The following is a 12,773-nucleotide window of genomic DNA, read 5'->3' as shown; positions in this document are numbered from 1 at the left end:
AACAATTCTATTCAATTGCAGACATTCCATTGTCAGGTTATTTGTCTATATGTGTGCGCCATGTTGGCTTTAGAAACTGGATAGATAACCATCATCGAAATGAGCATTTACACAATGAAAAGAGAATTTCACATGTTCTTGTAGCCATGTGACCATCGACTTGTCACATCAAATAAAGCGTGGAAAACTGCTACCAACAGCAAACTAATCATGGTTTCCTACAGAGACGCTTTTATAATGTTTTCATTATCTTGTTCTTTTTTTGTGAATTGTCAATTTTGCATAATTGGTCATGATGTACATGTTTTTTGTTTTTATAAAGGCTTTAAAAATCCATATCTTTTAAGTCAAGTATTTGTGTATCATTCGGAGCGGCGTTACGATTACTTTAGCGCATGATTAGGAAAGATCTATAGTACGACACATAGAGCAGTCATCTTTCCAGCAGCGCTCCAGTATCCAACTGATAACATCGCTAGTTAGCTACGTACGGCTGAGATGTCATGGCGCATCAAGGCGAGTGGCGATGTGAGCCAAGAAAAGTTGTAGGAGACTTGCAGATTTTTATACAGATGCCCCAAAATGTTACTCTACTTTGATTCACTTTGTATGGACTTATTTCAGCAGCAAAATGCGGATGAAAAGGTTGAAAAACGTAGTCGCACACGTGCTCCCTTTTTATTTTTTCTACTCGCACAGTCTATTTCTAGGCGCATAAGCGAGTGAAATGCTGGCACTGTACAGCCGCGTCTTCATTTGAACCATCACCCGTTCCCTCAGCGTCTGTTTCCCTTCTTGTTCAGGCTGGATGGGTGGAGTCATGTGACGACACACGCTGTACCTTGTCTTAAAGGGGAATGAACATAGCATACCAGCACACACAGACAAAACAGACAAAAAACATTTTTTTTTCTTTTTTATTAAAACACCAAATTTACCGGCAAAACGAGATTGGTTATCATAGTAAATTTTTCGGTTTATCGCCCAGGCCTACCTCAAGCTGAAACCAACTTGGGTTCTGCAGCAGGACAATGATCCAAAACACACCAGCAAGTCCACCTCTGAATGGCTGAAGAAAAACAAAATGAATCCTGAATGAATCCTATTGAGATGCTGTGGAATGACCTTAAAGAGACGGTTCATTCTGGAAAACCCTCCAATGTGGCTGAATTACAACAATTCTGCAAAGATGATTCCTCCACAGCGCTGTAAGAGACTCATTGCAAGTTATCGCAGTTGTTGCTGCTCAGGGTGGCCCAACTAGTTATTAGGTTTAGGGGGCAATCACTTAATCACACAGGGCCATGTAGGTTTGGATTCTTTTTCTCCCTGAGTAATAAAATGTATTGTTAAAAACTGCATTTTGTGTTCAGTTGTGTTGTCATTGACTAATATTTAACTTTTTTTGACGATCTGAAACATTTAAGATTGACAAATGTGCAAAAAAATAAGAAATCGGGAAGGGCAAAACCCTTTTTCACACCACTTTAGATGTGCGGATATAAACAAAAATACACTCATATTTTTAAGAGCAAAACATGTTTTGATTGTCACTTTAGATACGATCCTATCACAAAGTCAACAATATAATGTATCACAATATTGATATTTTGTCACATTATAATTTAACCTTATATTTGGTCATTTCTTTATCTTTTAACAACTTTATCCTTGATCAACGTGAAAAGTTGACTTTTACAAAACTGCTTCAGCTTTCCTAAAGTAAAAAGTCAGGGTTACTTCTCTCTTTTCACACATTCGCATAAAAAAAAAAGTAAAAAGCACAGACGGAGAGAAGTGTTTGTTCCCACGGTGCGGCAACAAAAGGACAAAAATCTCAAAGAGGTTACGTCATGCATGCTGAAAGTGTGACTCAGACGAGTCCTTGGCTCAATTATGACTGATAGAGTGAAGAGGGAGGTTTTTTTTTTTAAAATAAATTAATCGTATTGAATGACAGAAGGTCAAGTTTGTTACACAAAAGTCATCCGTGATGCAGAGAAAACTTTTAAAGTACTTAGTCTGAAATCCAACTTAAAGTCTTCACTGCGTAAAAGAGAAGGTTTTTTGTTTTTTGTCCAGCAATTAGCCTGCACCCACTCAAGTCTCACCAATGGTCAAACTTTTTATAGCAAGCACCACCTTATAAGTACTTTGCTTTTGCAAGTACAGTAACCGCTTGCCAGTTCACACTTCAAATTTGGCGGCTTTACTTAATCACGGTTTCTCAAAACTAGATTAATTAATAAATCTTGCTGTTCTGTGGTTGAATACAGCCTATTAATAGTCAAACATTTGCATATTTAAGCACATTTTATATATTTTTGGCCTAAATGAAGCATTTTCAAGCATAAAAATGGCTAAATTAAATAAAATACAAATATAAGGCATTCCGAAGACGCATTTAAATTGTGACGATGATGATATGTAGTATTCTACGCTGGTCACTAGGTGTCAGTCATGTTATTGTAATGTTCAGTGAGACACACACAACCACCACAATTGATTGCCGGTACAACAAGCTTTTATTGCAGGTTTGATTTATCTCACACTAATAATCCCTAACACACGCTACTGTTGCGTCCATAACCCAAGTCAACTCTAAAACTCAACTCTGAACCCCCAAAGTCACCTGTCCGCACCACTGGAACACATATACAGCAACACACACAAGCACAAGTCTTATTTATGTCTAAAGTGACTTATTTTCTTTTATTTGTCTACTTTTTGGGGTATTAGGAGTGTAAAGGTGAATATAGGGGTGTTATTTCATGTCTAGAGGGCTCTAACAATGTTAAAAACAGTATATAGAAGGTCGTAACACAATTTATAGATCGATACTTTATCGAAGAGAAAATAACATTTCCAGCATGCTGCAAAAATGTCATAACAAACTGAAACACTTCAAAATAAAACAAACAAAGCAAGATAGGAGAGATTAAAAAAAAAGGGAATACAATAAATAAATATGGAACAGATCACTTGAAATTCGTAGTGCAACAATACATAATATGTTAAAAAGTCCAGTCCTGTGTGTGTTTTTATTGCTCCCCCTCTGTTATGTTGAAAAGCTGCATGGTGTGGGGCAGGAATGATCGGCTCAGTCTTTCGGTTGAGCAGGGCAGTGATAGTAATCTGCCAATGAAACTGCTCTTCTGTTGGGAAATGATGCTGTGCATTGGATGATGCTGGTTGTCCATGATGGAAAGGAGCCTCCTCAGTGTCCTTTGCTCTGCCACAGATGTCAGGCTGTCCAACTCAGTGCCAATGACAGAGCCTGCCTTCCTCACCAGTTTATCCGGGTGTGTAGTGTCCTTCTTTTTGAGGCTGCTCCCCCGGCACACTACCCCGGCAGGAGGGCACTAGCTACCACAGTCTTGTAGAAGATCTGTAGCAGCTTCTTGCATACGTTGAAGGACACCAGCCTTCTGAGGAACTACAGACGGCTCTGCCCTTTCCTGCACAGAGCATCTGTTGGCAGTTCGGTCCAGTTTATCATCCAGATGATATGACCCAGGTATTTATAGGTGTGAACCACCTCCACACGGTCACCTTTAATGGGAACAGCGAGGAGTATACACATCTGCAAGTTTAAGTACTACATTTGGAGTACCCCAGGGGTCAATACTGTGACCAAAACTGTTCAACTTGTATATCAGTGACATCTGTGAAGTGACAAAAGACTTACAGTTGGTATGATTTGGGTAATCCATAATGCCGCGTATAAAGAACATACAAATCCCTTATTTTTTAAATCACAAATATTAAAATTTGCTGATTTAGTAAATTTTCAAACAGCAAAAATAATGCGTAAAGCAAACTATAACCTATTACACAATAATGTCATACAATACTTTTCTACAAGAGAAGAGAAATATGATCTTAGGGAAAAACTAAACTTGAAACACTTATACACGAGAACAACGATAAAAACCCACAGCATTTCAGTATGTGGAATTAAATTATGGAACGCATTGAGTAAGGAACTTAAAGCACCAAGATGAGCGAATTCAAGAAACAATTCAAGTTGATGTTTGCTAAATACAAGGCAGAAGAGTTTTGAACTTGTTTTGTTATGTTTGTCTCAATTCATTATTATTTATTTATTATTACACTGATTATTATATATGATTTCTATTTATTATGAAAAGAAATCTTAGTAACTACATCATCATGATTACAAAATCACATATGGAATACAGGAAGTAAATAAATGTACTGCAATACATGTGGAATAGATGGGGGTTAGGATTCAATAAGCTTTGTTTCTTCCTACTCCTTTTGGACATGTGGAACTGTGACTTGTATTATGTGATGTATTCCAATGTAACTTGTATGTATGTTCTAATAAAATTAAACCATTACCATTACTATTACCAACAGTTTCTGGGTGGGTCCTGTTCCACTAAAAAAAGGGCTGAAAGTCAATTTTAGTTTTATTGGGGAGTTTTTTTTTGTCTTTTTTTTGTTTGTTCAATTTATTATGTTGTTTGCTTCATTTATTTTATTTAAAAGCTCTTTAAATTCCAGTTACAATATTAAATACTCTTGAGAAGTTAAAGTTGAGTGCTCTTGATACAGACTTGCATTATTATGTCATATATTATGATTACATTAATAAAAAAATTGTCTCAAAATAATGTTGACAATAATATCGTTTATCTGCAATAATTTGTAGGCCAATTATCATCCAGCAAAATTTGTTATCCTGCCTTTGTTAGCCTACATCTTTTTAAAGCTTGCATATGCAAGTGAAGCTGGCTAACTTTTGTAGGAATGTAAGCAGACAAGACTCTGTGAACTGGAGCAGAGTTAGCAACTAGCATATAACATTTTATTGCAGTGCTTGGACCAGAGAAGCCAGAAATACTCCGAAATATAATCAGCTAAAGTGTTTAAACATAAAGTGGCACTCAAGCTAGCGCAACTTGGTGGTATTTTATTGTGCCCCATTAACATTTGCACTCTTTAGCTTTTATGATATATGATATCTATCTTAAATACAAATTATAGGCCCGTAAAATGTGATTTCTTTGGACATATTTGATAGTATGAGGCAAAGAACCATAAAATAAACTGCGGTACCATGATTTAATATTCAACACGCTTCGATGAAGGCTACATCAAGTGCAATCATATCTGAAGGCGTAGACTATAAAGGTGCAGCTGTAAAGATAATTCATCATCCGTTGTTTTATGAGATGATTGTCTAAGATGCTCCATGCTAGCACAAGGATAAGACAGTCCATGGTCCTTCTGTATTCTATAGAATACACGTCATGTGTCTTTGCTATTGTGATGATTCAAGGTCCTGTACGTTCCACTCGCCAGCATGTTGTTATCATTGTTATTGTTCTATGCATACATATGAATGCACGCATTAAGAAAGGGGTGGGATTCCGACCAAGGACGGGAAAAACTTTGATGACGTCAATAATTATCACATCTAACTTTCTTTTCTTGTTCCAAAGATTGTTCACATGCGTGGATGACCTCAGGCTTCACAGCACGTGTCAAACTCGTGCCCTGGAGAGCCGAGACGCTGCAGGTTTTCTCTCCAACCAGTTTCTTCAGCAGGTGATTTAATTGATGAGCTCCTTCCCTCAAACTGAAGGTGTTGATCATTAAAATCACCTGCTTTAGTGACTGGCTGGAAAGAAAACCTGCAGGAGTTTGACACCCCTGCTTTCCTGTAACTACGCGGTTAGCTCTGTTCCTGCAGTATTGGAAAAGAAAAAAACAAGAAGAAAGAAGAATTATCTACAAGTAATAGTACAAAAAGAGTTTTTTTTAGAATAAAGTTGTCAAATCATAATTTTACAAGAAATACCATAACTAAACAAGATAAAAGTCTTAGTATTACAAGAAAAAAACATAATGTTACAATAATAGTCAAAGCTTGACCAAAAGAAGTACTATTTTGAGAAAAAAAATGTAATATTAAGATCATAGCAATGCTATCATTATGATATTTTGATAGTACAGTTAGCATTCGCCCGGGTTAGCGTGTTTTTCAGTTCACGTCGGAAAACACAATCTGGTTTGTACGTGTCTTGTCGTGTTATTAATACACTGCATGAGTCCAACTGTGTTCTGAATCTATTTTTATTACAAAATTTGCTTCTCCTAGAAATTATCATTACGATTATTATTACTGTCAACATTATTTTGAGAACCGAATAAAATAGTTTTTCGATATAAAATGAAATGTTTTTATATGCGTTTGGAATTGTTTACTGCATGTAAAACTGTAATTGTAAAACTATAAAAACGGGTTTTGTGTTAACATTTTTAGCTTTGTGGAACGGATGAATTGCATTGATATCATTTCTTATGGGAAGAATTGATTTCTTTAGCGTCTGTTTCGGTTCGCGTCGGAACTTCTGGAACAAATCAATGACGCTAAGCAAGGTTCAACTGCATCACAACATGGCGGTACACTCCCAGCACAAAACAGCGATACATGTCCATATGGTAACTGTATCTTAAATATCACAATCACAAATATCAAAACAAAAAATGCACTGAGGGGAAACGCAAGCCATCCTGGGACGCTAGTAGACACCCCATTTGCTGAGATTTCCAGACAACTTTCACTGAAGTGAATCATGGAATATTTGACCTTATTTAGCATTAACTTAATTTTCGTACAAGAGTAAAAAGAAGTTCAACACTGTTGATACTAAAAGGTAAACAAGGAAAAGAGAAGAAAGGTAAAATATTACAGGAGTAAAGTTTTTTTTCAATGAAAGATGAACAATAGTAATAGTGTTATACTTGGAACATTTTTTTTTAAAGAATAAAGTCAACAAGCAACAACCAATAAAAACATAACTACAAGAATAAAGTCACTATTTTACAAGAAAAAAGTATCATTTTATTTTGTATTCATTTATTGTTATTTAATCATTTCATTTTAAAAGAATAAAGTGACATACATTCAAAAAAATCTATTTTTAGTACTATGAGGGAAAAAATGTGATTTTCCAAGAAGAAAGCTTAAAGTTCTTATGTTTTATATATTATATTTATATATTATATTTTATTTTTGAATGTAACGTCACAAGAACAACGTTGGAATTTGGCATGAAAAGCGCAGGTGGAAGTCATGCTTTTACAAAACATTTTGAGAATAATGTCATTATTTTATGCAGAAAAAAAAACGCAAAAGGAGAAAAATTTACAGAAAAAATCCAACCCTACAATAAAACAAACTAAACTTGTAGTTTTAGGAAAATTAAATCATAGTTTTACAAGAAGAAAACGGAACTGTCCGAATCTAAAGTCATAACATTACAAAAAAAAGTAATTTTACAAAAATAATGCTAACTCTTCTTTTCTTTGATCAGCTGGTATGGGCTGCCCACCCTTAAAAACAGGAACAGGGTGCAGGCATCACTAACGTTTGCAGGAGAATTGCTGCCGCCACACTCTATGACCTGACTGTCTGCGATCAGAGGCACACTCTGAAGATTGCTCAATCAGTCCTTGATGATCCCAGTCACCCCCTGCATGATGAGTTCAGGTTGCTTCCATCGGGTCGCAGATACAGGCTGCCTCAATGTAGGACCAATAGGATGAGGAGTTATTTGGTTCCGGCAGCCATTTTTCTGTTGAATAACTCTTTCTAATGTTGGTGCTGTGTTTATTTTTTTAAATATTGGATTTACGGTGGCCGAGCGGTTAGCATGTTGGCCACACAGCCTGGAGATCGGGAAGACCTGGGTTCGAATCTCCATTGGGCATTTCTGTGTGGAGTTTGCATGTTCTCCTCGTGCGTGTGTGGGTTTTCTCCGGGTACTCCGGCTTCCTCCCACATTTCCAAAAACAATTGGAGACTCTAAATAGTCCATAGGTATGAATGTGAGTGTGAATGGTTGTTTGTCTATATGTGCCCTGCCATTGGCTGGCGACCATTCCAGGGTGTACCCCTCCCCTCGCTCGAAGCCGGCTGGGATAGGCTCCAGCATATCCCCGCGACCCTAATTAGGAGAAGCGGCATAGAAAATGGATGGATTGTATTTATTGTTGGTTTGTTGTCCATGTGATACTGCTGGCTGTGGATCAAATTGCCCCTCGGGGATAATAAAGTTTACCTTGACTTTGCTCTTCGAGAATAAATACATAATATCACAAAAAAAACATTTTATGAGAGTAAATGTTAAATTTCATGCAGCAAAATTTGTAATCTGGAGAAGGGAAAAAAATGGTTGTTGAAAAAAAAAAAAGTTGTGATGTAATAAATAAAACTTGTAGTTTTATGAGAATAAAGTCATACTTTCACAAGAAGAAAACATATATATATATATTTTATTTTATTTTATTTTTTTACACAAATAAAGTCATAATTCTACTAGAAAAAATGCAACCGTACGATATGAAAGTCAGAATATGACCAGAAAAATATTACAAGAACAAACTGCAAGATTAAAATCATAATATTATGAGGAAAAGGTTTTCTCCTTCATAAAGTTGTGTGTTACTAATATAACAATGAATGATAATTTAACATGATACAATTTGCTATCACATGGTTCTACTGCCAAATCAATTTGTCATATTTCAAGAAAAAAAACATCATTTTACAAGAATAGGGTTGACCAAACTTGACCAAAAATAAATCCCAATTTCTAACAAAAAACATTACTCTTTCAGATTAAACCCATAATACTACAAAAAAAAACATTATAGGACAGTAAATTGATGATTTCATGCACAAAAAAAACAAAAATGAGCATTGTAGTAAAAAAAAAAAAAAAAGGTTGTGATATGATAACAAAGTCATACTTTTACAAGAAAAAATATAAAAGATTAAAGTCACAATACTGTATTACAAGAAAAAACTGGTGCAAATGCTTTCAAAATATGTATACTGTATATATTTTAATAGAATAAATTCATAATTCTACAAGAAAAATGCAACCGTATGATATTTAAGTCATAATATTACAAAAGAAAAAATAGTAGTAACATTACAAGAACAAAGTGGGAGAATAAAGATGTAATATTAAGAGGAAAAATGTTACTATATGACAAAAATAACATTCACAAGATTTTCTTGCATAATGTAATTGTAATATTGCCGCTTTATTTGTATAACATAACAGTTACCTTGAAAGTGACCTTGTTCTTGCAATTGGAGGTTTTTTCCTTCATAAAATATCATTAAAAATTAGAATTAGAATTTGGCATTATACTATTGGCTATCACATGGTTCTCCTGACCAATAAATTTGTCATATTTCAAGAAAAAAAGATATTTTTACAAGAACCTAGTTGAAACTTGACAAAAATAGTCACCTTTTTTAACAAAAACGTTATTCTTTGAGATCATATTACCAAAAAAAAACATTTTTATAACGGTAACTATATGATTTCATGCAAAAGAGTCGTAATCTGTTGAGAAAAAAAATTGTAGTTGTGATATAATAAATCAAACGTAAAACTTTTGAAGTTTTATGCGAATAAAGTCAAACTTTTACAAGACTAAAACATAAAAGATTGAAGTCACAGTATTACAAGAATATTATTACAATATTACAGATATTATCATTTCTTTGAAAAAAAACGGTCCAAATGCTTTCAGAATATATTTTTTTGTAAGAATGAAGTGATTCTACAAGTAAAAATGCAGCTGTACGATATCTAAGACATACTCCCCAAAAACCCTAATTTTACAAGAAAAAACCTCGTAAGATTACAAGAACAAACTACGAGAATGAAGTCGGAGTATCGCGAAGAAGAATGCTGTGCTAAATATGACTAAAATAAAAGTACAACTGCAGAATTTCGACATTCACTTGTTAAAATGTCAACTTTCTTCATGTTTCCGGTTGAACTACTTTGCAACATGTCCTTGTGCAGTGGCTCTGGTCGTATTGCCGCTTTCTTTGCATGACATAAATTACCTTGAAAGTGAGCTTGCTCTTGTAATTTTAGTTTTTCTCCTTCCTTATTTGTATATTATTATTATAATGACGAATGAAAATGGGACATTTGCTATGCCGTGGTAGTACCGCCATATAAGAATCCATCTGTGGTTAAAGTTACCGACCAAATGTGGCGCATCGGCCTCCAGTATAAAGCTATCATTCACCTTGTCATACTCCCGTTCATTAACGTCCCTATTCTGCAGTCTCAGGTGCTGCGGGCTTATTATATCTTTTGATATCTTATGAAATCTTATTATAGGTCTAGCCAGGCTCATCTGCTCTATTTGCTCAGCAACTCATCCAGACCTCATGGCACCCCAACACAGTCTCACCTCATGAACATTTCAGGTGATGAGTACCGTATGTCACCGCCTTAATTAACAAGGCGCCGCCATGCCTCATAGCTCCATTCACGTTTTAGAGACAGTAGATCGTCTTTGCTGATCTGCTCTGGCTCTAAACGTGTGTGCGTAGCATCGTCGTGGCTTACAAGGATCTAGAAGCTTTACGTTTGACAGTTGCGCATCGGGATCTCACATCGGAGTCCTGCATGGTGAGAGCTGCACGTGGACATTTGAAAGAGTGGAGGATTGTCCAGTGTGCTCACGGCAACAAAACGCCATTGCAGGCAGGCCTTGAACACCGCCGCCAAGCATTGATGCATTGAATCCTATTGAAGGATACACTGACTTTCCCCCTCCCAACGCTTTTATTTGCACATAAAACCTCAAGGTCACGCTATCGGCATGGAGCACGGTGAATTTTAAACCAAAACGCAAACGTCCTTATGACTTCCTCATTCTGTATCATTTAAGGCTTCACATTCTGTTGGGATTCCGAGAAAAGCGGCCCAAAGAACCGAAAGAAAACTTCCCGCCATGTGATTTCCTAATAATTGAAAAACAGGCAAATTGGTGTTCTTTTTGTCTCCATTCACAATATTTTGAAATTACAGTGTTGTGAATAAGCAAAGAAAGGAGTGTGTTGAGTTAATGGACGATCATGGCATGGCGCACTCAGTCCTCCACGCTAATCAAATGTCCTCCACTCAAGCCAAGACTTTTTTTTTTTTTTTTTGGCAATGGCCTTTGATGCGGTTTTGGCCTTCTTTACAGCTGTTGTGCCGCCCTCTTGTGGACATGACTGGAACAGCCACCCTCTCTCAATACACTAAAGGCTTATCAAGCATCTTTAAATGTAACTTAAGAATTGCTTGACGTCACTAAGTACACAAAAACGAACTATAAGGAAGCCAAAACAGATGCCGTTACTTTCCAGGCCAAAAACAGCGTTGTCGTTATGTAATGTTTGTCTGATCTTTTTTCATCATTAAAAAGCCTTGCTGACATCACGTTCCCGCTTACATAATAATCTTCTCAGTCGCTCCACCCTGCAGGGCACAAATGTCTCATGAAACGCAGCGCTTTTATTTTAGGAATGGCCATCTATGGTCACGGGAAGACAAAAAATAGCTTTTATTTCCCCTAAGAGTTACGAGGTGCATTTGCAGCTTGTGCAACTTGTTTGCGCGTCACGAAAAAACAACTTTTTATATCAATATTTCATTTTCATACAACACAAACACTGTGCTTATGTTGTGGACGAACTGCTAGCAAGCGGTTTATATGGCAAAATGGTTTGGTTTTGGTTTGGTTTAGTTTATTTGAACATGAAGGTTAGAATGGAATACATCTCATGAATCATTCTTTTCACAGTTCCACATGTCCAAAAGGAGTAGGAAGAAGCAAAGCTTATTTAATCCTACCCCCCCATTCATTCTACATCTAGTACAGTACATGTAGTTCACTTCCTGCATTCCATGTCATGTTTTCTGTGATAGTCAGGATAATAATACATAATAGATAACGGTAAGACACCTCTTCCCCCCCCCCTCCCGAAGGAAAAAAAATAAAAATTACCTGTGGTCTTGTCACCTCTGAGTGACAAGACCACAAGGGGGGAAAAGTAATGATACAAAAATAAAGTTGTAATTTTACAAGCAACAACAACTGCACGAGATGAAAGCTGTCATTTGACAAGAAAAAATGTGGAATAAGAAAAACATGTAATTTTGCAAAAATTATGTCATAATAAGTCATAACAAGGAATAATGTAACTGTATGAACCACATTTCTTTTTTTTAAGTTGCAATAGTTCAAGAAAAAAAAACAAGAATAAAGTTGACAATTTCACAAGAATAGAGTTGCAATTTTATCAGGAAAAAAAAACACAGTAAAAAAGCACAGTAGAGCGATGCATAGTGATATCAGTGTAACCTGAAAACAGCAGTGTACTCTTAACATATAGAGGATCTTTGACTAACATTTTTGCAGTCAGTCCTGAAAAACAGCAAAGCATTCCTGTCATTGAGAGAATCTTTGACTAGGATTTCTGCAATAGGTCTTCAAAAACAGCAGATTGCTCCTGTAATATAGAGGATATTTGACTGGCATTTTTTGCAATAGATCCTTAAAAACAGCAGAGTGGTCCTATCCTATAGACGACCTTTGACTAGCATTTTTGCAGTACGTTCTCAAAAACGACAGAGCACTCCTGTTACATGGAGAGTCTTTGAATTGCGTTTTTGTTGTAGGTCCTTAAGAACAGCAGAGCGCTCCTGACTTATGAATAATTTTTGCAGTAGATCCTTAAAAACAGCAGAGCATTCTGCCACGTAGACGATCTTTGACTAGTGTTTTTTTTTTCAGAAAATCCTTAAAAACAGCATAGTGCTCCTGGCATTTAGAAGATCTTTGACAAGTGTTTTTGCAATAGGTTCTTAAAACAGTAGAGCACTCGTGTTATATTGATGATCTTTGATGAGCATTTTTTTTACTATAGG

This window comes from Dunckerocampus dactyliophorus, chromosome 2 (assembly GCF_027744805.1).
Source record: "Dunckerocampus dactyliophorus isolate RoL2022-P2 chromosome 2, RoL_Ddac_1.1, whole genome shotgun sequence".
Classification (NCBI taxonomy): Eukaryota; Metazoa; Chordata; class Actinopteri; order Syngnathiformes; family Syngnathidae; genus Dunckerocampus; species Dunckerocampus dactyliophorus.
This window is presented reverse-complemented; position numbering follows the sequence as displayed.